Here is a 26767-nt window from a genome sequence, read left to right on the forward strand (position 1 = left end):
AAGTTAATAAGGGCTACAATGGCAATTCCTCTGTAGATACAGGACAGGAGAGAAACCAAAGGAGTGGCTTGATTCACCCAGGTCATGAACTCCAAACGACAACCTGTCATTGCTTTTATGACAGATGAAGTTGCTAAACCACTATCCATCACATTTAAAAAGTCATGACAGACTGGTGAACTTCTCAGTGACTGGAAAAGAAAACATAACCCCCAGTTCTAAAAAGAGAAAAAAAGAAAATACGGGCTAGTAAGTCTCACCTCAGTTCCTTGCAAGATCATGGAGAAGGTCCTCATGGAAACTATGCTAAGGCACACGGAAAAGTGACAGGTGATTGTTGACAACAACATGGCTTCACTAAGGGCAAATGATGCTTGGCCACCTTGGTGGACTTTTACAGCAGGGTTACAGCATTGGTGGATAATAGACTTGTGCACAACATTTGACACTGTCCCAGCATTCAACACTGTCCTGTATGACATCCTTGTCTCTAAACTGGAGAGATGTGGATTTGATGGATGAGCCCCTTGGTGGATAAGGAACTGTCTGAGTGGTCACACTCAAAGTGCTGTGGTCAGTGGCTCAGTGTCCAGGCAGTCATAAGCGTCTCCCTCACGGGTCAGTGTTGGGACCAGTGTTATTTAACACCTTAGTCAGGGATATAGACAGTGGGATGGAGAGTGCTTTCAGCTGGTTTGTAGAGATGGGATGCCATCCACAGGGTCATTGACAGGTGAGAGAGGTGAGCCCATACAAACCTCATGAAGTTCAACTCAGGCAAGGTCCTGCACCTGGGTCAGGGCAAGCTCAAACATGGACAGGGGCTGGTCAGTGAGTGGATTGAAAGCAACACTGCAGAAAGGACTTGGGGATGTTGGTAGATAAAAGCCTAAAAATGAGCAGGAAATGTGCACAATATGCACTCGCAGCCCAGGAAGCCTGTCCTATTCTGGACTGCATCAGAAGTCTGGCGAGCAGTTTGGGAGAGGTGGTTCTTCTCCTCTCCCCAGCTCTTGTGTGATCCCCATGGAATACTTCATCCAGTTCTGTGGATTCCCCCTGAGAAGGACATGCATCTGTTCAAGCAAGTCCAGAGGAGGGTGAAGAAGACGATTGGAGGGATGGAGCACCCCTCCTTTGAGGACTGGCTGAGAGAGCTGGGGGGCTGAAGAAGAGAAGGCTCTGGAGACACTTTCTATCAGCCTTCCAGTACCTAAATGGGGCCTACTGGAAGGATCCAGAGGGGCTTTTTTTCAGGTATTGTTAAGGGTAACACTTTTAAACTGAAAAAGGGTAGGTTTAGGTTAGATATTAGGAAAAAATTCTAGACATTTATTGTGGTCAAGCACTGAGAGAGGTTGCCCAAAGTGGTGGATGGCCCACCGCCTGATGTGTTTGAGTTCAGATTGGATGGAGATTTGAGCAACCTATTATGGTGGAAGGTGTCCCTCCCCATAGCAAGTGGGTAAAACTAGATGGTCTTTAAAGCTCCCTTCCAAACCAAAGTGTTCTATTTTCCTCATCTTAGGAAATTAAACTAACTAAATTAATTTCTTAAGAAATTAAGCAACCTGTAAAATGGGCAAAAAAGTTGTTTTATTCTCATTGGAAAATTCATATATCAGAGAGATAACAGATAACTAGAAATATGATTCTTATTTCATATGAACCTAATTTATCAGGGTTTGGACTGTGGATTGGAATTTGGCAATGAGATTGTGAGATTCTAATTAGTTTGTGGTTTCTTAGTTTGTGCTTCATGCACATGAAAAAGATCTTAGGGGACATATTAAGTTGATTAGGGTTTTGGAAATAGGAAAAATCAAATCTTAATGCTAAACAATTATCAAAATTACAAGCAGAATCTCCTGTTCAAATATATTATTGAGTTATCTTCTTTTTAAATGATAAATGATACTCTTCTATTTGTCTAATAGACAAATATAGCTCTTCTATTTGTCTCTCTGTATTTGCATTGAAGGGCAAGGTCTAGAATATTAAAAAAAATATATATGAAGCAAACAAAAATTAAGAAATACATAGAAACTCTAGAACCCTTGAAATTGATAACTGGAAATATGTTCTGAATACCTACAGATTACTCGGAAGATGAAAGAAATTAGATTTAAAATGATGTGAGATTTTAGCATTTCACCAATGCAACTAGATTGATACTGGGGGGAGACAAAAGCTCTGTGATAAGTAAATGCTGCAGTTTCCATCTAAACACTCCCAGAAGTGATCTGTTAATGAAAAATAAGGTCTCTACCTCGCCTGATGTGAAGGAAAGGAGGTTTTATAGAATCTGAAAAAAAATACATAGAAACACACGCTGGAAACATATTTAATTCATCATTAATAGAAGAAAATATACTGTTTCTGCAAGTTAAAACTGTAACAATTGTCAAGTTACTAACGGTTAGAAAATTTCAAATTTGAAAAGACTGCTATTCTCTGTGGTTTTACTCTTTATTATGCTCAGATGTGGATTTTTCTGATTGGGAAGAAGAGGTGCACATGAAACAAATAAGTGGACAATTGAATAATAATCTGTGCACTGTTGGTCTCTTGATGTTCACTTTAAAATACATTCCAAATAAAAGTAAACATTCTGTTCTGGTCTGCTCTGCCATTAGTAATCAGCCAACACAATAACATTTCTGCTAGCCTTCTTAAAACAGTATTAGTAATAGAATTGATATATAATGACTGAAATTTTGTAGGAAGCTTTTACTTCCCCTTTTGAATTATATAAAATTACTATTTAACTGTGTTGTCACCTTAAAAATCTGCAAATTTCACATTTTTAAATACAATGAATAGCTTATAAATATTTTGATCTAACTTTATAAACTGAGGTGGTTAAAAGCCTATGCCACTAAATACCTAGGTACAGAGATAAGTGGTGGTTGAAGATAAGAACCTATAGGCTTCTAGCGAAAAGTCTCAATGATTTTTTTTCTCCAATGATATCAAAATCTTTGCTAAGCTATTGGTACATCAAGAATAGTTTTAAAAGTATTCAACACTTGAGGATGAGGGATAAGCAAAAATGAAGTTTCCATAGAGTTCTCTCTCTCTCTCTCTCTCATTTATGCAGAAATAAGTTTATAATTTTCTAAATCAAGGAAAACTACATGAGACTTCGCAGGAGATCCATCCATCCACTTTAGATATTTTAGTCTCATTTTATGGTTTTGGTTGTGTACTTGCTTGACTGTTTCTTTCAGTGCTGTTGGTATAAAGTCTCTTTTCTCATTATGTTTTTGTCCTAAATAAATAATTTAAGCAATATTCATTGTTCCATGTTATGACTCTAAGTCAAGAATGCTTCAGTGAAGAACAGTGTGTTGCATTTCAGTGTAAGAGGACTGCACAATGTCATTTCAAACTAGATTTTCTAGTTAGAGTTGTTAATGCCTGAAGGTTGTAGGAGGGATGAGAGGTCATTCTGAATACTGTCACAGGTAGAAATTTCAAGTACTCTGTAAAATTAGAACTGCTCTATAATTTTTTTTTTTCCAGGTAAGGAGAAAAATGACTTTTTTTTTTTTTAATGTGAGTTTCACATTAAAAGGAACATTCAGTGTTCCATAGGACTTCAGTTTATTAGAGAGGCAACATTGGTGCCAATTCCAAATACTCTGTCATTCTTAGAAAATCATTTTTCTTTAACTATAGGTGAAACAAACCCAAAGCATGAGGGCTCTTGGACCACGGCTGAAAGTGAAAGTTAGAATTATTATCCCACAACAGAGGTTGTGCTAAAATGCTCCCTCCTTCAAAATTTTAAAATTAAGAGTTTCCTTTTGTCTAAAATCTAATTCTACTTTCAAGAAAAGTGTCAGAAAACCTTCACGTACCTTAAGTAGTAAAACTTTTAGAGTAGCTATTCTGAATATTAGAGCAAAATAGCATTGAACTGAAGTATCTAAAACTCAACAATTGACACATTGTAGTCCGTCTTTCTTAATAAACCCAAGCAATTCATAAAGTATCAAATTACCTCAGCTCAATATTACAGGTTATTTGGAGAAATAGAGATGAACCATTTTTTTACTGATTTCTGAAAAAAGACAATGCTCTCAATCTTAGAGAATGGGTCTCAGTCTCCCTACCCTGTAGTACTCACCAGGGATTTCTGATTTTAGCCATAACTCCTATTTTTCACATAGGAACACACGAACACACAGGAACCCTTGTCCAGGTCAAAACTTTTCCTTTCCTAACTATATCAGCAGTGCTTGGATGTGCTTCTGTCACATAAGCATTTGATATAATTTAACCACTGTGAATTTTTTTAGTATGTCTCTTGAGACTGCTTTTCTGCAATCTAAGTGCTTAATTCCCATCTGGCTTCTCTACAGCCTATCAGCCTAAACTGTCAGAGACCATACACCTGAGCTCTGCCTGCAGAGTCTATTAGCTTCAGTCAAAAAAGTGTTAGGCCAATGCCTATTGGCTTTGAAAATCTCTTTTGAAGGGAATTTCATTCCACCTGATACATCCAGCTTTATGAAAAAGGAGCAGCTTCAAACACTGTATTTAGCCTTTCTCAGTTGTACATATGACCACTGAAACAACAAGAAGCATGAAACATTTATTATACTTTGATGTAGAGGAAGAATTTGACTCAAATGAATGGTCCTACAATTTTTTTCTTACTTTAAATAGTTCTGTTTTGGAGTGAATAAGATTAAATGGATAAAGCTGCTGTGTATTTGAAAGCATGGTTTGGATCAGCTCCACTTTTTATAACAAAACCAGTTACCCTGCTTTGCTTCAGCTGCTAAAGAATCTGTCAGGACAGAAGAGCCAAACAGCCCCAGTTTGCTGCAATCCAGAACCTCTTTCCTTTTACAAATGCACCCAATGGGTCAGGAAAATATGTTAACTGATGTAACATTAAAAATCTACAAAATCCTCTTAATGCCTTCTTTTCCCCTAAATTAAACAGGTGTTGTGGGTGGGAAACATTAGTAGCAATATTGTAGACTATACTACCTGGGGTTTCTTTGCAAAAACTGTCATTAGAAAGCAAATTCTGCCACTACCTATTTTGTAAAAAAATGCCCCCCTTAGTCTTTGTTTACCTAAAAAGACAGGTAGAGAAGAGAATTTTGTCTTATTTGGAGGGAGTGGTATAGAATATGGAGGATGAAAAGAAGTGATAAACACGAGGAGAAAAGGAAAAGCAGAGAAAGGTCAGCCAAAAGAAAAAAAATCATAAAATTTCATACAGCCTGAATATCGCTGTCATATCAAATTGAAATGCTACAGAAAGCAAGGTGTTTATGCTAGCAGAGGTAAAGCAGCAATTAGCAAAAATCAAGTGTTTTGGAGGAAAAAATCCTTCTAGCCTCTTGGTAAAATCAGGATGACTGAAATATCTTTGGGTGTTATTGAGAAGTAGTTGTTATTTTTGAAATTTGTGGGCAAAAAATTTGGTGACTGCTACTGTAATTTGCTGTTCTAACACCATGTAATGGCCAGGGTAGAGGGCCATTAATCTTGTTCACTGGAAAAAAAATATTTTTCCTGGTGGCTATATGAGTCATTATTTTTTCTTTTTTACAGCATTAATGGTAATATTTTTTCTGAAGGAGTTGGCAGCAACTTTTGCCATATAAGAATAAAACAAAGTTATATTAAAAAAAAACCTCTTGAAAGAAACAATCTCTTCATGAGTTAAAACTGCAATTTATTTAAAATTTAATGAAATGTTTTTTTAATGTATTTGTTGTATTTTGTCACAGCAGCAAGGGTATACATAATTTATATCTTGTTTATAAGCCTAACAAATGTGTTTTCCAGAGATAAGGGGTCTGGTTCTAATACCAGTTATTCTTTGCATAGAAGAACTTTCCTAAAAGGTTTATGAACATTACTCATGATTATTTGTTGATGCTGCTGCTTTTTTAAATTGTAACCCCTGCTTTGCATGCCAGAAATCCTGACACTTATTCCCTTCACTTGATGATCAGCAAAGATCAGCTTCCCTTCAGATCAGCAGGGAATTGAGCATCCTGACCCTGGCCTGTAGATGTACAACTCTGGTAAGTAAGAAACTCTAATGCTTTATTACTGTTTACAGAAATTAGATATTAAGACCCTGGGTACAAGATAGCTGTCACTGAATTTACCCTGACATTTTTAGCTCCTGAACCCTGTAGTTTGCAATCTAATCTAACATATTGCAAATCTAAATGCCAGAAGGCTTTTATCAATTTGAACTTTGTAGTCTATTTTAGCTATAATTTCTACAGGGCTTATTTCTCCTCAAGCATTGCAGCAAAGTGCCACATTTTAAGAAGAAAACAGCACTGCAAACTGAGCTCTTAAAAAAATACACATACTGGTGCTCATTGTCACAATTAAACAATCATGGATGAAATCTTAGCCCCACTGAATTCAGCAGCAAGAACACTCATGATTGCAAGAGAAGTTGGAATTTCACTCAGTAGGATGGAAGTATTATTAAAAACTCTGCTTGAAGTTCACTCTCAGCCTCTTATGGGAAGAAACAAGTTGCAGATTATTATAGTGTTATCATCCTTTTTTCTATGATTCTCCAGTCAGAAGAGAAATAACACTCAGTGGTGGCAAAATAGGTTTTAGAATTATCACTCAGGGAGATGAATGCAGGGCTTGTGTACTTCACTCCTAGATCCACTTCTGCTACCAGCTGAACTGTCAGCTCTCACAGGCACAACGGTCTGCATTTCTCTTTGCAGTGTTCTCTTCACCTTGATAGATTATTAAGCATAGATTTTTCTTCCAAATGAGAGGTTGCATTGTGGTACATAGACAGGATCTGATTTACCACACTGCTGGGAGCTCAGTTGAAGTGACCCCAGCTTGCAAGATGTCCTCTTGTCAGTCTGCAAAATGAAGTCTCTAAAGAACCAAGTGGCCTTGAGAACAGATCTGATGTCTGTGCCTCTCTTATCTTTTAGGTTTCTGTGTACAGAGCTGGGTTAGTGATCTGCCTCCTAGTCCCTGATGATTATAAACAAGCCTCTGTGTATGCCTCCAGGTGATTTTTCCTTGAACAGATCTGATACCATTTTAACAAGTTATGCTTTGTGGCTGAGAGTGGGGTACTGGATTTAGGGCATAAGGGGAGAGAAAATTTGTGTTTTTCCTTTTCAGTCACTGAGGTCCTTTGTGAACTTGAGCAAATTAATTCACCTCAACAATTTCTCCAACATGTATAAGGGGAATAATATTTCTTTATATAAATAACTGCTAGTTCTTAGGTTACCTCAGGTAGACCTGTGACAGAACATGTTCTGCCTGAAACACTGAGGTGTATAGGAGAAGTGACAGATCTTGGAGACAGCAGTAACAGGAGATGTAGAGGTAGCAGCTCTTGTCCTTGTCACCGACTCTGCAAACAACCTTGAAAAAGTAGCACATTCTCTTTGTGTGGAAGTTTCCAGGGGCATTCCTCTCTCAAACAATGGTTTTCTGAGGTCAAATTAATTAACTTTTGTTAGGCATTCATCTACTTGAAACTGAAAGTAGTTTTCTCTTTCACAAAGCAGAGGTACTTCATGGGAGAATCTGGCCTGTGAAGTAAGGTGCAGTACAAGGGAGAAGCAGGGCAAGGGCTCTCTTGTCATCAGCACTCTTTTACAGATTTATCCAAAGTATTCTAAAGTTCATTCAGAAGTTATAGGTTGAAATTAACTGCCCCAGTAAATATGAAGCTAACATTTTTTCTGAGAAACAAAGCTTTGTTTTTAAAGTAATAGTGAGTTGGTTAAACTCTGATTTACATCAGAGATCTGCAGAAATTTAGATAGTTTAAAAATGGAAATTATGGAAAGTATTTATGGAAAATAAAGGCATATTTCCAATGGAAACAAATTAAAAAGTTGTAGAGGGTCTATTTACAAGGACAAGAGGCAATGGCTTCAAACTGAAAGAGTGTAGGTTTGGATTAGATGCTAGGAAAAAAATTATTTACTGTGAGTATAGTGAGGCCCTGGAACAGGTTTCCCAGAGAAGCTGTGGATGTGCCATCCCTGGCAATGTTCAAGGCCAGGGTGAATGGGGGTCTGAGCCATGTGGTCTAGTGAAAGATGTCCATGCCCATGCTAGGGAGGTTGAAGCTAGAGGATATTTCAGCTCCCTTCCAACCCAACCAAATTATGAACAGATAGAGATACAATGAAAATGCAAAGAAATATTTGGAACATATAAATAATAGATCTCATAGATTAACTTCAGACATAATATTAACAAGATGTGATTATGTTTTTCAGACATTACCAAAATTTGTAGTGTGTTAGTTGTTTCATGTAAGATAATAAAATAATGTTGCAAACCTGTACATGTACCATGAAAATGTACACATTTTTCATTTTTTGTAGACAGCAAAGATCAAAAAACAGCAGCAGAATTTTTTTTTTTCAAAATTTCAAATGGCTTTAATCTATTCAGGCCACTGTTTCACAAGCTTGGTTTATCTGTCTCTGACACTCACTGACTGTCAACTGCTTTGTCTTCTGCTGTTTTTCTCAGTATTGTAAAATTGAATTTCAGTTAATTACCCACCTCGGGTCTTATTATTAACATATATTATCAGAGTGCTAGGAAACCTACCATCCAAGCCTGCACAGGATCTGGTTGTCTGCACTGTGGTATGCTACTGGATGATGCAATATGAAAGAGTCTGGATCCCATGAGCTGTGTTTTCCACGAGTAATTCTTGTAGGCTGCTCTAATTCAAAGCACTGGGCAGTTCCCAGATAAAGCCTGCCTCCAGGCCAGGGGTGGATGGTATATTGGCACATGTATTTAAGGCATTCAGCCTCCATGAGCCAGTGATCCCTCTCCAGCATGCTCCAGCCCATGAGTGACACACATCAGAGTATGTGGTGGTGTATTAGCATTGCTTATGATGGGTAAATTTGGACTTGAAAATAGATTTGGACAGCTCTTTAAATGGAGATTTAAACTAACCTTGTCCTGTCACAAATCCCATTGCTTGGATGCTTGTGCTGCAGCAAAGTTGTTTGTGCAGGGAGGCTGTTTGCCAGCAGAAGGGGACTGTGCCAGGTTACCTTGTTCCTTGGGAGCTGCTCAGGGCTGTGGTGTCTGCAGCCAGCCCTCCCTGCCCAGGCAGCCTGAGCACACCTGGCTGCTGGGCAGGGCTCAGTGCCTGCTGCCAGCTCTCTCCAGGCAGCCCTGGTCACCCTGCCACATCCTCCTTTTTGCCAGTCATCATGGCAAGAAGAAGTGAGTAGGTATCTACCTACTCTCTTATTTAACTGAGCAGGATCCTCATATTCAAAAGCTTCTGTAAATACCATAACAACACTGAACAGAAATACTTCAAGGCTGCAATAGCATGATATAAAAAATTATTTACCCATTTATTTTTCCTGAAAGTTTTTTGACCAAAGTTGTGTGCCTGCAGTTTGAGTTTCTCAAATGACTCTTGATTTGGGAAGAGTAAATTACTGATTGTTTAGCTCAAATGATTGAAATCAATGGAGGACTTTAGATATTCTGTTATTTTTTTCTTATTATTACAGTCACCAACATAAATCTTCTGTTCAGATTGCCTGTGCTTTCCCCTGGCTGCAGAAAGTTGCTTAGCAACCAGCTTGGTTTAGTCATGTGATAAAAATACCAAGATGCCAAAAAATTCCACATTAAAATTATTTTTAAAAGGGTGAATATGCTTTTCAAAAGTACTAACTGAGGTAAAAAGAAAAATATTTATATAACCTGAAAATTTGTTTTTACCCTGTTGCTTGAGGTGTAATCATTCACTGAATCCTAAATTCCAAGCAATTTGTTTTGAATTTTTACAGGCCAATCTACTCCAGATTTTAAGTGCTCAGCAAAACACACCAGTGGCTGCATGACAGTGTGGTCCCTCTTGATAACAGAAAAAATATTGCATGTCTCTGCAAAGAGAATTAATGGCATTATGACATTTACTGAACACATAAAGTACTTAAACACATCAGAAAATATGTGACTTTGTAGAGGAGTTCCATTTTTAAATGTCAAACTCTCTTTAAAGCAGAGAGATTTTAGAAAGTCTTTTTGGATTCCTAGTACAATCACTATCTTTTTTTTTAAACAGTATATTTTCTTCAGAGACTTGGTGCAGCCTCCAGCACAGAAATTTCAGCCAGTGTTATTGCCTGTCAGCTGTAATCCCTCAGAATTTAAGCCAGCAAGGGTATAATAAGGTAAGATTTGTCGTTTTAAACTCAGATCAGATAAAGAATTCTTGAACTTTATTCTTTTACTCACTATGTTAAATATTTGGGTTTTTTTCCACAGAAAGTTAAATTCACATGTTCATTAAGCATTCAATTAAAAATTCTCATGTTAGTTTAGATACCAATATTTTAGTGTAGAGAAAAAGAAAGGAAAACACATAAATATAAAATGGCTCTGACTCAAACTTCCTTTGCTGAAAAAAACTAGATTTGAATGCAAATTTTGAGAAAGAAAATGATATTTGGATTTGAAGAGGATTAAACACATAGTTTCACACACCAGAGTAGTATTAAAGAATTAAAGAGCTGTTGTTTTTCTTTTTGTACTGTATTTTAGCTAGGTCCAGCCACATTGTGACTTCTTCCTGTCTTCAGGAAGATTCCTTTCCCATTTAAATTTATCAATATAATAAAAAATTTTCTCATGGGTGTATTTATGGGCTATTACAGCTAAATGTACTTTGACAATGGAAATTCATGTTGCTAGACAGGTGGCTCCACTACCTTGTACAATTTCATTATTAATTTAGAGATGCTCTCATATTCTCTTCCGTTTCCCAGCCCCGCTCTCTGAGCTGCTGATCACTGGTTTTGACTTGTGCTGATTCCAGCTCTGTTGGAGCAGGGTGCAACCGCTTCCTCCTTTTGTGTGATGGGAATGTAATTCCTTTCCTTACCTTCACTGCCCTCTGTTAGTCAGCTGATTCCCTTTGTCCTTGTTTCTACCACTTCTCTGTTGGAACATGAATGCATTTTCCTGGCTAGTAAAAGGATATTAATTGCTGTCCAAAGCAATGAGTTGCACTTGCCTGCTGAGCCTACTCTGCATTTCCAGATAGGGATATATTGTTCTGATACATATGTAATGGAATATTGCAGAATCACAATTTCCCTTTGCATATACCTGCAGATGTATATTTATGTTTTCTAAAATATAACATCAAGTGTTCGTTTTGCAAAAAATCTAATCTCTGAAATTTGTGAGAGGCAACTCTGATAAACAGGAAGATGAAGTGAAACCTGGCAACTTCGTTTTAAAAACATATGCATTCATTCATTATTTGAGGCAAGGAATACTAGACACAAGCCAGAATATTCCACCAGCTTTATGAGATACTGTTCTCTTTCTGCTTTTCATGGTTAAGAACAACAGTCCACCTAGATGAGTAAGAGTCAAAAAAACCATCAGAAAAAAGTACTGTTGAAAGACACCTAAATTGCTCTGCAGGATCAAATATGATGATACCTGAAGAGAGAAAGTCCCCTGGCTTCTCATTCCTTTCTCCTACTTTAAATAGGCAAGGTATGGAATGGTTTGTAAGATGATTATCTGTGATTTAGGAACACTGAGGAATATATATATTTCCTATAGGTTTTCTGCCACCTGAGAGTCACCTTTATCTTTCTCATAAACATTCAGGAGACCTGAATGAGACTTTAAAAGGGCAGGACTTGTTTGTTGTCTCACAAGCCAATGAAGGCATACCTGTGAGGAAATCATGTTAGAGCAGACCCAGCTTTTCAATTTATGAAGTTAAATAAAGCTTTGTAAGAGCAGTGTGGAATTTCATAACACTCCATTGAGTGTATTGTAAGGGGCTGAAGGGGAGGAGGGGGAAGACTGAAGGGGAGGAAGGGAATATACATCCCTGCCATACTTCATCACTTCACATACAGACATCACATTCAATTAAGTATAGAGCTCTCTGTCAACAAACTTGACACATACATCTAGGGAATGTCACCAACCCCCCAAAATCAATATTCAAGTTATGACAGACTGACAGCTTACCAGCTGAATGAGTCTCCTGATTTTACCTATTACTGCTTCAGAACCCTGCAAAGTCCTTGTAACATGGACAAACAAAATTAACTAAGGGATATGACTGAGAAGAAACCAACAGTCAGCAATGCATAAAGAGTTTAAGAAAATGAATAATGAAATTCAGGTCGTCAAGGAACTAAAATACAACGCTGTTAAGGAATCTGAAAATACAACTTCTCAAAATTCTAGGAAACTAAAATTGCATTTTTATGTAATTTATCCATATGAATACAACATTCTCTCTAAAAATAAATCCCTATGAATCCAGGGAAGAGTTTACCAGTGCTGCAAATTATTACCATTTTTCTTTTTTGATACATAAGACCATAAGAGCAGACCAAGCAGAAAAGACCAATGAGGTAGCTAGTTTGAAAATTACTTGATAAGTGGCCATTATATAAATGAGATGAAGGCTAAACATGCTACCTCTGAAACATTACTTTTCTAAGTGTTGCACAATAGGTGTACAGCATACCAGCATATCTATAAGAGGAGAATATTAGTTCTGTCACAGTTTTATGTTTTAGGACAGCCTTATTATGCTCAGGACTCACAATATGAGAATAGTATAATAAAAGGATACATGGATATACATAGTGGTCTTATTTAGGCTAAGTAGAACAAATTGTCCTCTTAAAATTGATTTTTTTTTTTTTCTTTGTGAAGACAAGCTCCAGAATGAGTTTGTCCTTATGGATCCTTATTCTGGAAACTTGATCTTCAAAAGAAACATCAGTAAATAGGTAAACAGCAATTATTTTGATCCATTTAACAAGAATTATGGTATTGAAGTACAATTTATGGGAGGTAGACAAAAGAGCACAAATGCACCCTTATGCAGTAGCACAGAAAGGTCTGATGCATGTATTTGAGGTCTTTACACCACAAATAACAAAATCATAGAAAGTCTTGGGTTGGAAGGCACTTTAAATATCATCTTGTTGCAACTACCTTAGCCAAGGACAGGGACACTACCTACTAGATCAAGTTGCTCAGAGTCCCATCCAACTTGGTCTTGAACACTTCCAAGGATGGGGCAATCTGTTCCAGTTCCTCACCACCGTCTATGTATATAACTTCCCCCTAACATCTAATCTAATTTTTTAAAATTTTGGTTTAAAAGCATTCTCTTTTGTCTATCGCTATGCCTATGTACAAAGTCCCTCCCTCATTTTTATAAGTCCCCTAAAAGCACTGGAAGGCCACAAGGTGATCTTCCTGCAACCTTTTCTTGTCCAGGTTGAGCCACCTCAGTTTTCTTGGTCTGTCTTTGTTGGAGAGGTACTGCATCCCTCTGACCATTTTTGTGACCCTCCTCTGGACTTGCTCCAGCAGATCTGTCTTTCTTGTGCTGAGGACCCCAAACCTGGATGCAATATTCCAGGTAAGAAGCAATCACTATTTTTATCTTGAATCATTAACTCACTTGTTCCTCTCCTTTCTGTTTTCTTTCTCTGTGCTGCTGGGGGTGAGGTTGGGGATGTGGACAATAAAGGGGGAGGGGTGTATTTGGCCAAGGCTAATCCACTACAGTCATCTGATTCTTCCCCTTTTTAAACCACCTGCAAACTTGTTGAGGGTATGCACAGTCCCATTGTCCAGGTCATTACTGAAGAAGCTGAGCATTATTGGCCCCAGTATGACCCCTGGGGTACACCACTGCTAGTTTTCTTCCAACTGGATTTTGTACCACTGGTTAAAATCCAGTGGGCTTAGCCATTCAGCCCAAATGTCAATCTCTCCACTGTGCACTCACATAACCTGTGCTTCATCACCTTGTCCAAGAGAATGTTAGGTGAGACAGTGTTAAAAGCCCTAAAAAGTCAAAGTAAATGACACCCACTACTTTCCTCTCATTCACAAAGTTAGTCACCTAATTGTAGAAGGTTAATGTCTTGGTCAAGCATGATTTGCCTTCATAATTCTGTGAAGACTACTCCTGATCACTTTGTCCTTCATGTGTTTGGAAATGCTGCGGAAGGATTATGTCCATCTTTTTCTCAGCTAGAGAGGTGAGGCTGACCAGTCTGTGGTTCTCCAGTTCTTCCTCCTTCCCATTCTTGAAGGTAGGAATGGCATTTGCTCTCTTCAAGATCCTCCCCTCTTATAAATTTTCAAAAATAATCAAGAGTGACTTCACAATGTAATCAGGCAGCTCCATCATCACTCAGATCCTAGGAACATATTTATGTATTTAAACTTAGTTTTTTCCTAATGTATTTTCTAAAGAAATAAAAAACATCATAAAAATGACAGCATTTCAGGAGAGACTTTAAGGCTAAGTTAATAATGTCTTTATGAAAATGATTTTAACTATCGGATGAGTGAAAGAGGAATCCCTCAAAATATGTTCAGAGTCTTCTGCAAATTACACACTACTTAAAGTTATAACTTTTTAAGATTTCTTCCAGATGTTCTATGCATGAAGTAAATGTGATCAGGTTCTAGAGTTAATGAACTAAGCCCATCCAGACAGAATTTTGAATGGAGGGAAGAAGGTAATCAGAGATTATAATATTTGTTTTCTGATCAGATATTTACTTTAAACCCATTAGAAACCACAAAAACCTAGAGAATATACAAAAGTGCAAAGGACATAGGAACAATAAAGGGAAATGAAGTGACAACTTCATGATATACTGGTTATCAAGAGGTAATTATTTCAAATATTATTTTTCAATAATATGGCATGTAGAATAGTTTATTATTTTACAGTATATTACAAAGTTTTATTATTTGTATTTAATCATTGTATTTTCTTGTATCTGCCATAAATTGGCTAATCTTTATTTTTAATCTTTCTCATGTACTAAATAGAATTTTGTTGTTGCTTGCTGCTGCATTGTTGAAATGAAATTTCAGCTTCTTTCAGTAATGCATAGCCTTTGTTGTTTACCTTGACCCATGATGAAGATCCAAGTGTCTATGTGTATATGCAAGATGATATATAGAAAATACCTGTGTTTGTTTCATAATGCAGAATTTAATGAGATTACAGCATAAAGAAACATCTATTTCCCATACATATTTTTCCACCTGTTAATAAACTAGCATTTGTTAAATTTGCCACCTACAGAGGAATAAAATGCATATTTGATTAACTCCAGGTAAGTCTTTAAAAGAAAATATTTTTCTGTACTCTTCTAGGATTCTGCTAATTTAGCAGCCAGAAGGAATTTTATGGTCTGAAAAGATGTGTGTTTACTAAACAGACTCCAGGAGCACAAATTTGCAAACATTTTGTAATCACTTAAGCTTAGAAAGAACAAAATGTAGTCTGAAAAATACAGCTTTTAAAATGTTCACTGGACTCAACTCCTTCAAATTTTCAGAAAGACTGCTGCTTCTATATAATATTTAAACAAATGCTATAAGTCAGATATTCTGAGTGGTGTTTTAAATTGAAAGTAAAGAGGAAATGTTGTTCTTCTTATCATGAAGACAGATACACGAAATAACTTTTCAAGGTCAAACAGCAAGTGAATTGCTAATGGAGCACAGAGTCCAGATTTTTTGCTGTGCAGCCTTGTATATCTTATAATAAATCACAGTAAACCTTTTCACAAAGCTGAGATCATTAGTTGGGAATTATTATTGTTGTACCTTTTCCCTAGTAAAGTATACTTCTCTTTTGGGTCAAGATATGAATGCTGGCATTGTGCTGAAAGTTTGTTTCAGGCCACTTGATCAAGATGAAAAATCAGGTGAAGTCTTCAAACAACTCGGAAATCATTTGCTCTTGGGGAATGGGAGGTGGAGGAAAGGGGGACACAGGGGACATCTGCTCATTCTGATGTCTTGTGGAAGGGCAAAAGTGCAAGATTTAAGGAACCCAGAAGATTTCTGGTGAATGTCATGTTTTCAATACAGGTACTGCATAGTCTAAGGGGCAATGCACAGATTGATCTGCTATTCACAGACAGGGAAGAAAGGATAAGAGAGAGAATAAGTAATAGAAACATTGGCTATAGTAATCATGAAATTGTAGAGTTAAAAATCCTAAGTAGAATGAATAAACAAATAGCAGTAATCAAGTAATCCTGAAATTTAGGAGACCAACTTTCAGATTACTCATGGAATCTGAGGCTGCATGAGATCCCTTCCAGAGACTTTTTAGCATCTGCTTCCTCTAGTGCTATATTTAGTTTAATCCCATTTGATGTTTTTGTCTGATGAAATGGAGTTTGCCTGTATTTATTTATCCTGGAGACTTCTGCAGGCACTTCAAGGCACAGTTCATTTGACTAATACAGGCTAGAGACTTTATGCCCTAAGTGTGCCTACATTCATCATTGCCTAAAGGATGGCTAATACAACATTTTTAGAAACAGACACCTAACAATAGATGAGATAAATCCCATCACTTTGATATAAAAGTAGTCTTGGCTTGGGAAAATTTTTTAAAGTCTCCTAATGTTACTGTTTTTACGCTTAAAGATTAGATCCTCCAACATTGTGGCAATAAATACTGTGTTTAGATGATGGTAGTTTCTAGAAATCCAAACTCTCAGTAGGTCCTGAGGCTGCTTCATTTTAATGGTGCACGGTGTGCCTAGTATTTCTTCACTGCAATCCCATGTCAATCATGCTTCATGAGGAATATGTTCCCTCTCATACCAAAGCATCCTTGTAGGAAGGGGTTTTTCTACCATACAGATGGAAAAAAGATATAAGGTAAGAAAAAAAGAGCTCTGTCATGGAGTGAGTTATCAAGTCCAAATTAATCTTGCTTAAACCTCAAAGTAGAAGCAAATGCCAACATAATGTCCTGTATTCTGCTCTGTCTCCAATTATAACCTGCAGAAGAAAGCTACGGGCTGTTGAGAACTGCATAGAATACATCTGGAATAGACAATTGTTGTCTTTAACTTCTTTTTTTTTTAACGGAGACTTCTGTTAGACTTTAAAAATCCTTTTGTTGAAGCAAAACAACCTTTTACTTCCTTGTGTACCCACATGAAGATGTGCATAATCAAAACCAGGAGTGGCTTTTCTCTATTCTGTAGCTGTCAATTTGCATAACAGCAGTGGTTGTATGGATGTCTTGACACACACAAACAAATCCATTTATTAGCATTCAGAGTACATCTGCACACTGCTTGAGTTTTGGGGTTTTTTTCTCTCTAATGCTGCACCTGTGCATACACTATTTTCTTTTTCACTGGTGGCTTTTTGGCATTAGCAAAGTAATGGAAATGTTGCCTTTGTCATAGAAAATGAGTGAACACTGTATATTTTGTCAAAGCCAGAAAATACTGGCCCTGTGGTAGAAGACAAGAAAAAAAAGAAGTACAAAATGGTGAAACAGTAGGTTCCAACTCATTGGAACTCACTGTTATGTACTTCAAAGGCTTTCAGTGTAGTAAAAGAAATAAACAGAACTATGTTCAGGAAACTCAGAATGAGAAGGGCTAATGTCTTTATCACCTCTCATTATATCCCCAGAGGCAGTATAATTTCTTTTTTTTTTTTTTTTTTTGTTAATAATTTGTTTATTTCAAGGTTTTTTATATTTATCTTTTTTCACTCAAATATAAATATTTGTAAACAAATATCACTGGTGATTAATGAATGGGTCCCAAAGCAATGAGTTTTGAATGCTTACTCTTTCATATTTTGTTTAACTAGAGAAGCTTTTTCCTGCTGTGAACAAATATTTCTTCTCATAGTGCTCGAATTTTGGCAGTGATCTGATGAAACACCAGACAGAGGTCAAATGCAGAAATGATGAAAGAAGCTCTTAGGCTGTCTTAATGGTCTGGCTTAAAAGCAGTAACCTTATATATTCCTTGCCAGTTCCTAAACATGGAAGTTAGAACAAATGGTACTCCCTTGAATTTTACTTCAATTTCTGAAAATGCCTCATTTACATGAAGATCTAGATACGAGGATTATTGCAACGTTTACTTTATTTTTCACCTCTTCATTACGGTGACTTTATCATTTAAATTTGATGCCAAAAAAATTTGCCCTTCCATCTAAATGAAAGCAGCAACTTCAGTAAAAAGGGAGAGACAGAATGTAACATTTTGTTACTTTAAAAAACAGAGAGTAGAGTTGATTCACTTGAGTCATATGGTAATAAACTATGCATGGGGTATGCAAAACTTAACACAATATGTGAGTAATATATAGAGAAGTGGGGAATATATGGGTAGAAGAAAGATTTAAAGAGACTGACTCATTTGGAAGCAATCAAAAACCTCTTCACAGCAGCAACACCAGAAGTACAAAATAATGTAATTTATTTACTACAACATTGAACTAAAATCCCAGGTAGAGAAGGAGGTGGCAGTTTCAATGCATTAAGCATACTTTTTCCCCCAAGAAATAACAGTGAGGTTCCACTTGAGTCACAACAGACTTTGTTTATATTTATTTTACCAGTCTTGGACAGTACCTTGATAGAATTGAGCACAGCCACTGACCTGGATGGTTGGCTACATGCAGTTTTATTAGCTTATATTTGTCAGTGAAGCTCATTGTTCAGGGGCAGAGATCTTCACTGCCTGCCAGGAAAGGCCACAATCGGGATGCTGGGTGCCTGCTTGGTGGTGGGATGTAGTTATGGTAGTAGACTGCAGTGAGGCTGATGGTATGGGCTTGGTGATGGAACATCACTGGGGAAAGCAGTCCCAGAGTGAGCATTTCACTACATAATCAGATGAAATGATGTAATCCAACTGGGATTTTTTAGAGATTTGAGGAATCTCTGAGTAAGACTACTGGCAGTTCCAACTCTATTAGAAAATATTCTCTAGGAACTACTGCTGCTATTATTGGTGAAAGTGATACAAGAAAGACTGCCTAGCTGGGATAAAGAGGATTAAAGAATAAAAAATTGTGCAAAGACAATTTGGCTGTTTATGTCCCATATGAACAGTCAAGATGAAGTATGGCTTCACCAGGTTGAAAGAATTTAATGGTAAACTAACGAACTTGTTTTTATAGCTTGAAAAGAAAGGCATGACATTTGTATGTTTTCCTTTAGCTGATTTTCTTTTAAAAATTTGCTAGCTTGCTATTGGAAATGCGAACTTTCAAAATTGTTTCCTTCCTCCCTCCAAGCAATTTGTGGCCTGACCAAAAGAAGGTGCTTGATTTATATCACAACTTTACAATGCACTTTTTCTAGCAGTGAGCTTGGGAGTAATTCAGCTTGCATACAAGCAGATGCCCAAGTATCCAGGAAGAGGGATTCTGTGAGTATGTGGGGACCTGGTCTTACAAGGCTGTTTTTAACACAAAAGCAGTCAAGGGTATTCTGTCTGTGGCAAGGTCATGCAGTGGCATTGAATTTCTTTTCTGTGATAAGGGAAGACATTTACTGAGCTTTAGAAGTGCATGAAGGGTAGGGGGATAGTTTAACAGACACTTGGAGGCTGCCTGCAAACACCTGCAATAGCTGGATGATACATCTAGAGAATATCGACAGAGAAAATAATCAACTTGCAGTCAACAGTGGCCATGTCCCCGGTGTCAAAACAGTGGGCAAGAATTCTTTCATCCTTACGTGAATTTTAAGTTTAGATGTTAATAGAAACAACATAACACCAGAAATAAGCTTAACCTAGGCAGAGTACAGCCTTATTAAGCATTGTTTATCTTTAAAATGTCTGTCATACTGGATTTATAAAAATGTACTAAGAATATTGCTCTTGCTCTGCAGAGGTATCAGCGCTCTCTTTGACACTACAGAAGAATTCTGATAAGTACCTTTTATCTCTACAGGATATATTAAAAGAGTAGAAAGGGAAGGGGGATGTCATGACTTTTGTCATGCCTCTGTTGATATGATCAGGTTGTAAAGCTGCTGATTATAAGATTATAAGGTGGCCTTTCATTATTCTTTTCTCCTTAAGGCAGATAAAGAATTTGGTCACCATTTGATTGTATTCCTGTTCTGTCAGCTGCAACATATTTAAGGCATTAATATAAAGAATGGAACTCTTTTTTCTCAGATATTTTTACTGTTTGGTTGTTGTCTACAGCTAAAGCACAGCCAAGGAATTGTTCCTGACTATAACTAGGGATAGTCTGAACTGGGTCAGTTCAAATGCTGCAGGCTACACAGGCTATTGAGCAGTGTAAAATACTGCTAAATCTGCTTGGGAAGGACAGAATAAATGGGTTATGTGTTTTTTCACATATGGGCTGCAAGTGCATACACAAGCCTAAATATAATCCATGAAATCTCTTCACATCAGCCTTCTATGTAGCCTAGTGGTATCTCAATGTGTATCTGAATTACCTTTATGTCACTGTTTTGAAATTTGTTTAAAACAAGAATAGGAAGACAAAGGCAAGACTGGCAGAATATTTGTATTCATAAAATGATCAAATTGCAATGATGCTAGTTCATAAGAAATCTCAAAAATAAAATGTTTTGAGTCTCCTACAGAATGTGTGAATAGAGAGGTAAGATTGGGATGCCTAAGACTGGGATCAAACCAGAGAGTCTTCGTAAGGTAGAAGAAAAAAGCTAAGTAGGTTGTCTAATGGTGGCCAATAGAAAATACTGAGATAACACCTGGGTCTGCCTTCTCCAATGTTCAGGCATTTTGCTGAGTCAGGATTGACTCCATGTCTTTTCTTCACCAAGAAAACAAAATGCCAAAACTCAGTCAGGAAATCACTCTTTTGAGTTTATTGTTAATACTTGGCTAACTTTGCAAGAAACAGGACTGGATTTCTAGCATCTGTGCAATTCAAAACAAGTCCTTTATAGTTTGGTTGGCTTTATCTTTCAAGAAACTGCTCTAGACATTCAGTTGTGTTTCTTCTCAATCTCATCTCAGTCAATTAATTCAGAATTCTTTTATGTGTAGTAGAAGAGACTGAAACTATGTTTTCCTTCCTTTCCAGAAGCAGCATATTTCTTTCTTGCTAAGGGATTTGATCTTCCTTGTGAAAGCAGATAAATCTGTGTCTCCCACAACACACATGACTCCACATAGGACTGTGGAAGAAGGCCCATAAACCATACTGTCAGGCTGCTTTCAGAGAGTATAACAGCTTCTTATCACCTTCTAGGAATTTGTTTTCGAGGTGTCAGGAATTGGCAGGCATACTTTGAGAACCTTTGCTAGATTACTTTCCTCAGGATTCAGCTGGAAGATTGTTTAATTTCAGGACTACCAGTAATGAAATGTTTCTACACATGTGTGTAACAATACAGTTTCAGGTATCAGATCAGCTTCAAGAAAAAGGTTGAGCAGTACATGCTACTAAGCTGCAGCTCAGTTAGATTTCAGTAAATGAGAAATGGGTCATGATTGTGAAATCTTTTGTCAGGATCATGATCACTATTTTTCTGACAATCAGAGAAAAATATTACCTGCTCCCTTTTCAATCACAATTTTATTTCTTTCAGGATATTGGGGAGTTTGTCCCTTTTGACAACCTTAATGTTAATTCAGATAAACACAGCTAAGGTAATTTTTAGAAATTATTTTTCTTTAACGCTTATCTAATACTTATGAGATGCTGAATCCAGAAAAGTGTTGGCTTTCATGGCATTGATACAAAGGGTCAAGCCTTCCTTGTTGCTACTGAGCCTGCTGTGACTATTGCCCCAAGGCTGAAATCAGTCCTCTGAATCTGGTATTTAAAGCTGTGGGCTCCACTTAAAAACATTGCACAGCATTAAGAAAATATTTCAGATTAATTTTTTATTGTAGTAAATATCATATCAATATTAAATTAATATAGCTTGACTAATTAAGAGTCTTCAGAAGCTATTGCTAAAGCAAAGGGGATCTAAGTGCCACACACGCTCCATAATAATAAAAAAGTGATGAAGTGTATTATTACAATCAGGCTGTTTCTTGAACTTACTTTAGGAAATACAGGTTAGGTTATAGTTCATTTTGGTTGCAAGGCAGTATTTTAACATAGTTTCTCAGACAAAGCAAAGGTTAAGTAAAAGGGAGGGTACTCATTAGAAATCACCAGGGGCCAGGTCTGGTCTTGGGATCATGAAGGTATTGGCCTAAAGTGCTAAAAATGTGACATTATTTTCTAAAGCTAAAATATCTCCCTTTTCTGTCTGTTTTGAGTCTTGAAGGTCTTTCATAAATTTGAATTTTAAAAGTCATTAATTCTTCTATGTAACAACAACTACTACCATTTCATTTATCTCTTCTTCTGTAATAGAAATAGTCTGAGAAGTGTGCCAAATCCCTTAAAAAAAAAAAAGGTAGTGGATGGAGGATTGGGGGTGTGGAGTAGAGATGAACAAACAAACGTACCAGATTTTCCATTTGGAGATATTTTCAGGAAGTATACATTGCCACTGTTTCCCATATTAAGCCACTTTATATTTTTCTACATGCTGATCTGGATCTCTCATAACAGAAGATTAGAAATCTGTAGGGGAGTGTGAGCTCCCTCTTTTATAATTGCATCTCTAGTAAATTGTGTTTATCTCCAACACAGGCTTCTAATCACTACCATACCTTAATTAATCTTTGATACTTGAAATATTGGCAGGCCCAAGACTGCAATGGATTTTCTATGTAAATATGCTGTCTTCTCCACAGAAGCCTGTGAATTAAAACACGATAGATCACATTCCAAGGAAGCTACCAAGAGTAATCTGCCATCAAGATTGATTAAAATTGTCATTTAGTCTGAAATTCCTTATTCCATGTTAACATAGTCTGAAGTCTTAAAAAACTGTGAATTTTAGCTGAGTGTAATTGTTTACTTTCAATGAATGAATTAAGCTAATCTTGAAAATGGAATATTGGTAATGTATGTAATATTCTTATTAGATGGCAGCAGAAAAAATATGCTAGAAGATATTTTTTAATTTAAAATATGCTAGAAGATATTTTTTGATTTAAAAAACCCCTCTACAATTTTGTCAGATATTAAAAGAATATGGATAATTTTTTCAACTATTTTGGATCCCACTATTAGGGCTTTCAACAAGGAATGCAGAAATTAAAGTCCCATATAATTCTATCTTAAGTATACAACAATTTAACCATAAAACCTTGGGAATCTTCCATGACTTCCTCTCATGGAAGGCATTACACTATTATTAGGAATTATGGGTTGTTAATATTCAATCTATCAGAGTAAGTTCAGTGCAGTTAGCAACTGTGGTACTGAAAAACAATATTTACAATTCCTTGGCAATTTTTCTTCATTCTGGTGCTCACATGAGAGTGTCAACATACACCATCTGAAACTAATATGTTGCTAACTTTTCTAGTGGCTGGGCTCCTCCACATTTATTCATTGACAGTCCTCAAAAGCACTGCTAAGATACAGCAGAGAGTACCCGTGAATTGCTTGTAGGCATTGTTTCATTGCTTAAGTTTTTACAAACAGAGCCACAGAAAAATCTGAGATTTCTGTTAAATATTGATGCTTCTTCTGCAACATTATTACAGGAATTTAAAATCAAAATTGCATGCAATTTATGTCTTTAATTGAAAGGATAAAACCAGAAATCATATGTACAATATTTCAGACAAATACTGTGTAAATTATTCTAGGTTTGTATGTTTCTCCCTGTTCGTTTTTTTTTTCTTTTTTTTTTTTTTTTTTTTTTTTTTTTTTCTTTTTGTTTGTTTGTCTCTCTGTTTTACTTTGGAACTTTAATGATAAATTAGGTCTCTAAGAGGTGTATAGGGCAGAGAATTTATTTACTATATAACGTGCTGCACAGTCACTCTGAATTACAATCCACACTAAATCTGACTAATGCTATTTATTATTTGACTCATGTTCTGCTTAAGAGTTTGTTTTTTAAAAGTTTAAAATATTTGGTTTAAAGTGAAGTGTGTAACTTTCACAGCTGAACTATCTTTGAAACCCTTCAAACCACATGATTTTTCCATTTAAAAAAATAAGCCAATGTATGATAATGATTTGCAAAAACTCTGCAGAAATATGTAGTCTGCTGGATTTTAGTTGCACTGTGAGCAACAAATAGTAATGATGCATGCTGACAGTATAGTCTCACAATTACCTTGAATTTATATCAAAATTCATTTCCAAATTGTTTGCTTGTACAAGTGACAAAAGGGAGGAATTAGGCTTTATATGTTCATATTAGGAATCTTCTACAAGAAAATAACCTCCTCGATTCCAATACGCCCCCTTCCTTTGAAAAGATGCTTCAGATCAACAGCTGCACTCACCACAGAACTTAAAACATTCTGCACACTCGCAGCTGACTGGATCTAGGAAATGGTAATCTTTTCTAGTAGAGCATTTAAATTTCCCTAAAGAATAGGGAAACTTCTCATCCCTGAGAAGAGGCTCCCTGAGGTTCTGGTTGAGGTATGAGTTCAAATGCTCTAACAAGGCTTTTATGCCTCTATATATTCAAAGGATGTTACCTTTTCCACTGCTTCATGTTACAAAGGCTGATGGATTTTAGGCTACATATAATATTTTTTATGATTCAGAGAAGTATCAGAGCAAAGATCTAATTCACCTATATACATACAAATTATTTCAATGATCCTTCAAAGCTAAATAACAAACAAAAGAAAACAAAATGCCAAATCCACAAACTCAAACCTAACACCTTTTGGAAATGCATTTTCCTTCCTGTCTTCACTTGCTTTTTGTCTCAAACTCTCTCTTTTAACCATGACTGCTTTTTCCATTTGCTCTGTCCTTCAACTTCAGGTGGCTGGAAAAGTCCTTTTAATGTTCTCCTTGATGATTTCCTTTTTCTACTGATCCCAGGCTGCTTCTTGACTAACCCAAGAACTCTTCTCACCATACATCTCTGTAACTACAGTTCTTCTTTATCGATTCCAGGATGTTGCTTTCATTATACTCTTCCTAACACGACTGTTGAAGTAAGATCTATCCTGTGATTTCAGCATCAGGCTTTTTAGCACAGCCTTGCTAGGTCTTGACACAAACTGGCTCCAGAGTCTCTCCATTTAGAGCAAGTTTCGAAGGATGACTTGAGGAAGAACAGTTATTAAATGAAAATAAAAAGGTACTTCTCATTGCCATAAAATCCTGAAAAATTGGCTAAGGCGTTGATTTACTGGGACAGTGGTAGACTTGAGAAAATCAAAACTATTGGCAGCATGAAAGAATGAGTGTCTGGAAGGAATTACTGGGGACAGAAAGTGGAACAGATGGGAATGTAATACTGCAATAGGAGTTTGTTAAAACATGTAATGGTCTTTCTGAAAGGATTTCTTACTTGTGCCCAGAACAATAAACTCTGGACACAAGAACATCAAAGGAAAAATGGGGTTAGATTTACTGCTATTAATTCCACCCAGCAGGTATTCTCTCCCTTCAGTTATATAGATTTACATGGAAAATAAATTTTTCTGCTTCTTTAGGCCTCAATTCTGCAAAACACTTGAGCATATCCTTAACTCAAAAAAAATTCTGGTTGTACACAATGGGTCTTAGATATGTTTAAGGAAATTATAAGCTGAGGATATAATTGTTTCAGAATAGACATGCCATTGGGTGTGGTAGGAGCACACCACCCTGTCCCCTCTCTCCTTGGTGAGGTCATCTTCAGAGCAATGGGCCTGGGACAGGAAGCCTCTACTTGGCTCTGGGATGGCACCCAGAGACTTCCCAAGATTATGTGCCCCTCTCCCTCCCTGGCTGAGCAACTGTTTTCTGCTGGGCATCTGTTACTGATCTGTTGGCCATTTGTGTGGACTGAAACTCTTCTTTGTACCCTTGAATGAGAGGCCTCCCAAGTGTGTTTGTGTGTGTGTGCTTTGGGTCACTGTCCTTGGCCATGTAGTGACAATACACCTGATGGGGGTTAACTGCCATTGGAGCATCGCTGGACTTACCCCTGCTCTTTGTTATTTTTAGCCTCTGGTCTTCATAGCAAAATACATTTTGTTTGTATTTGTTTTCTGAAAATGCGTTTGTTTTTGTATACTCCCATGGCATTGTGTCTCAACAGTTCTTTTCAGTTCACTGCATTCAAGGCAATTTATTCCTGTTTCTTTTTATGTTACCAGCTCCATTTTAATACTGATGCTTGTTTGTGTGCCTTGTCATTTCAGACCTCTTAACAGTCCCAAACCAGCCAGCATCTATCCACAAACCATCCACAAACCAAAAATTAAAAAAAAACCCCAAAAAACCATCCAAACCCCCAATTTTCTCAAGAAATGGAATTTCTGTGAATATTCTAAGCCTGTGTGTCTGCAGAGGGCAGCATCAAATTTTTCTATATTCTGATTCATTCTTCTAATTTCAGAACTCACATTTTACATATGCTTTATAAGCACTTATGATTTTGAATAACACATCAGGTCAAAGCAAACAATAGTGTTCTCAGAAATAACGAGAAACTTTAAGACTTCCACCCTATCTAGTTAGAAACTGAACCTTCTGGAGACATAAGTTGTATGTGACCACACCAATACTTCTACTTTTCTGAAAAAATCTCATTTCATTTTCCTATGAAGTACTATTGGTTCTAGATTCATTACAAAATTCTGTCATTCTTTCTTTTAAGTTAATAGAGATTTTCTCTGGTTTTTTAGTTTGTGTTTTTTTTAATATTGAATCTTCTGAAGTTCTTATTTTTTATAATGCTAAATTAAATTCATAACATGAATTAGGAATAAACATTGTGCAATTATGCGATAGAAATTCTGATTTTCTTGTGGGTGACAAATATGTTTTACTTCCTTTGAGAATTTTTGTTTGCTTTGCCCTGAAACACTGC

The sequence above is a fragment of the Haemorhous mexicanus genome, chromosome 4 (genome assembly GCF_027477595.1).
Source record: "Haemorhous mexicanus isolate bHaeMex1 chromosome 4, bHaeMex1.pri, whole genome shotgun sequence".
In the NCBI taxonomy this organism is placed as follows: Eukaryota; Metazoa; Chordata; class Aves; order Passeriformes; family Fringillidae; genus Haemorhous; species Haemorhous mexicanus.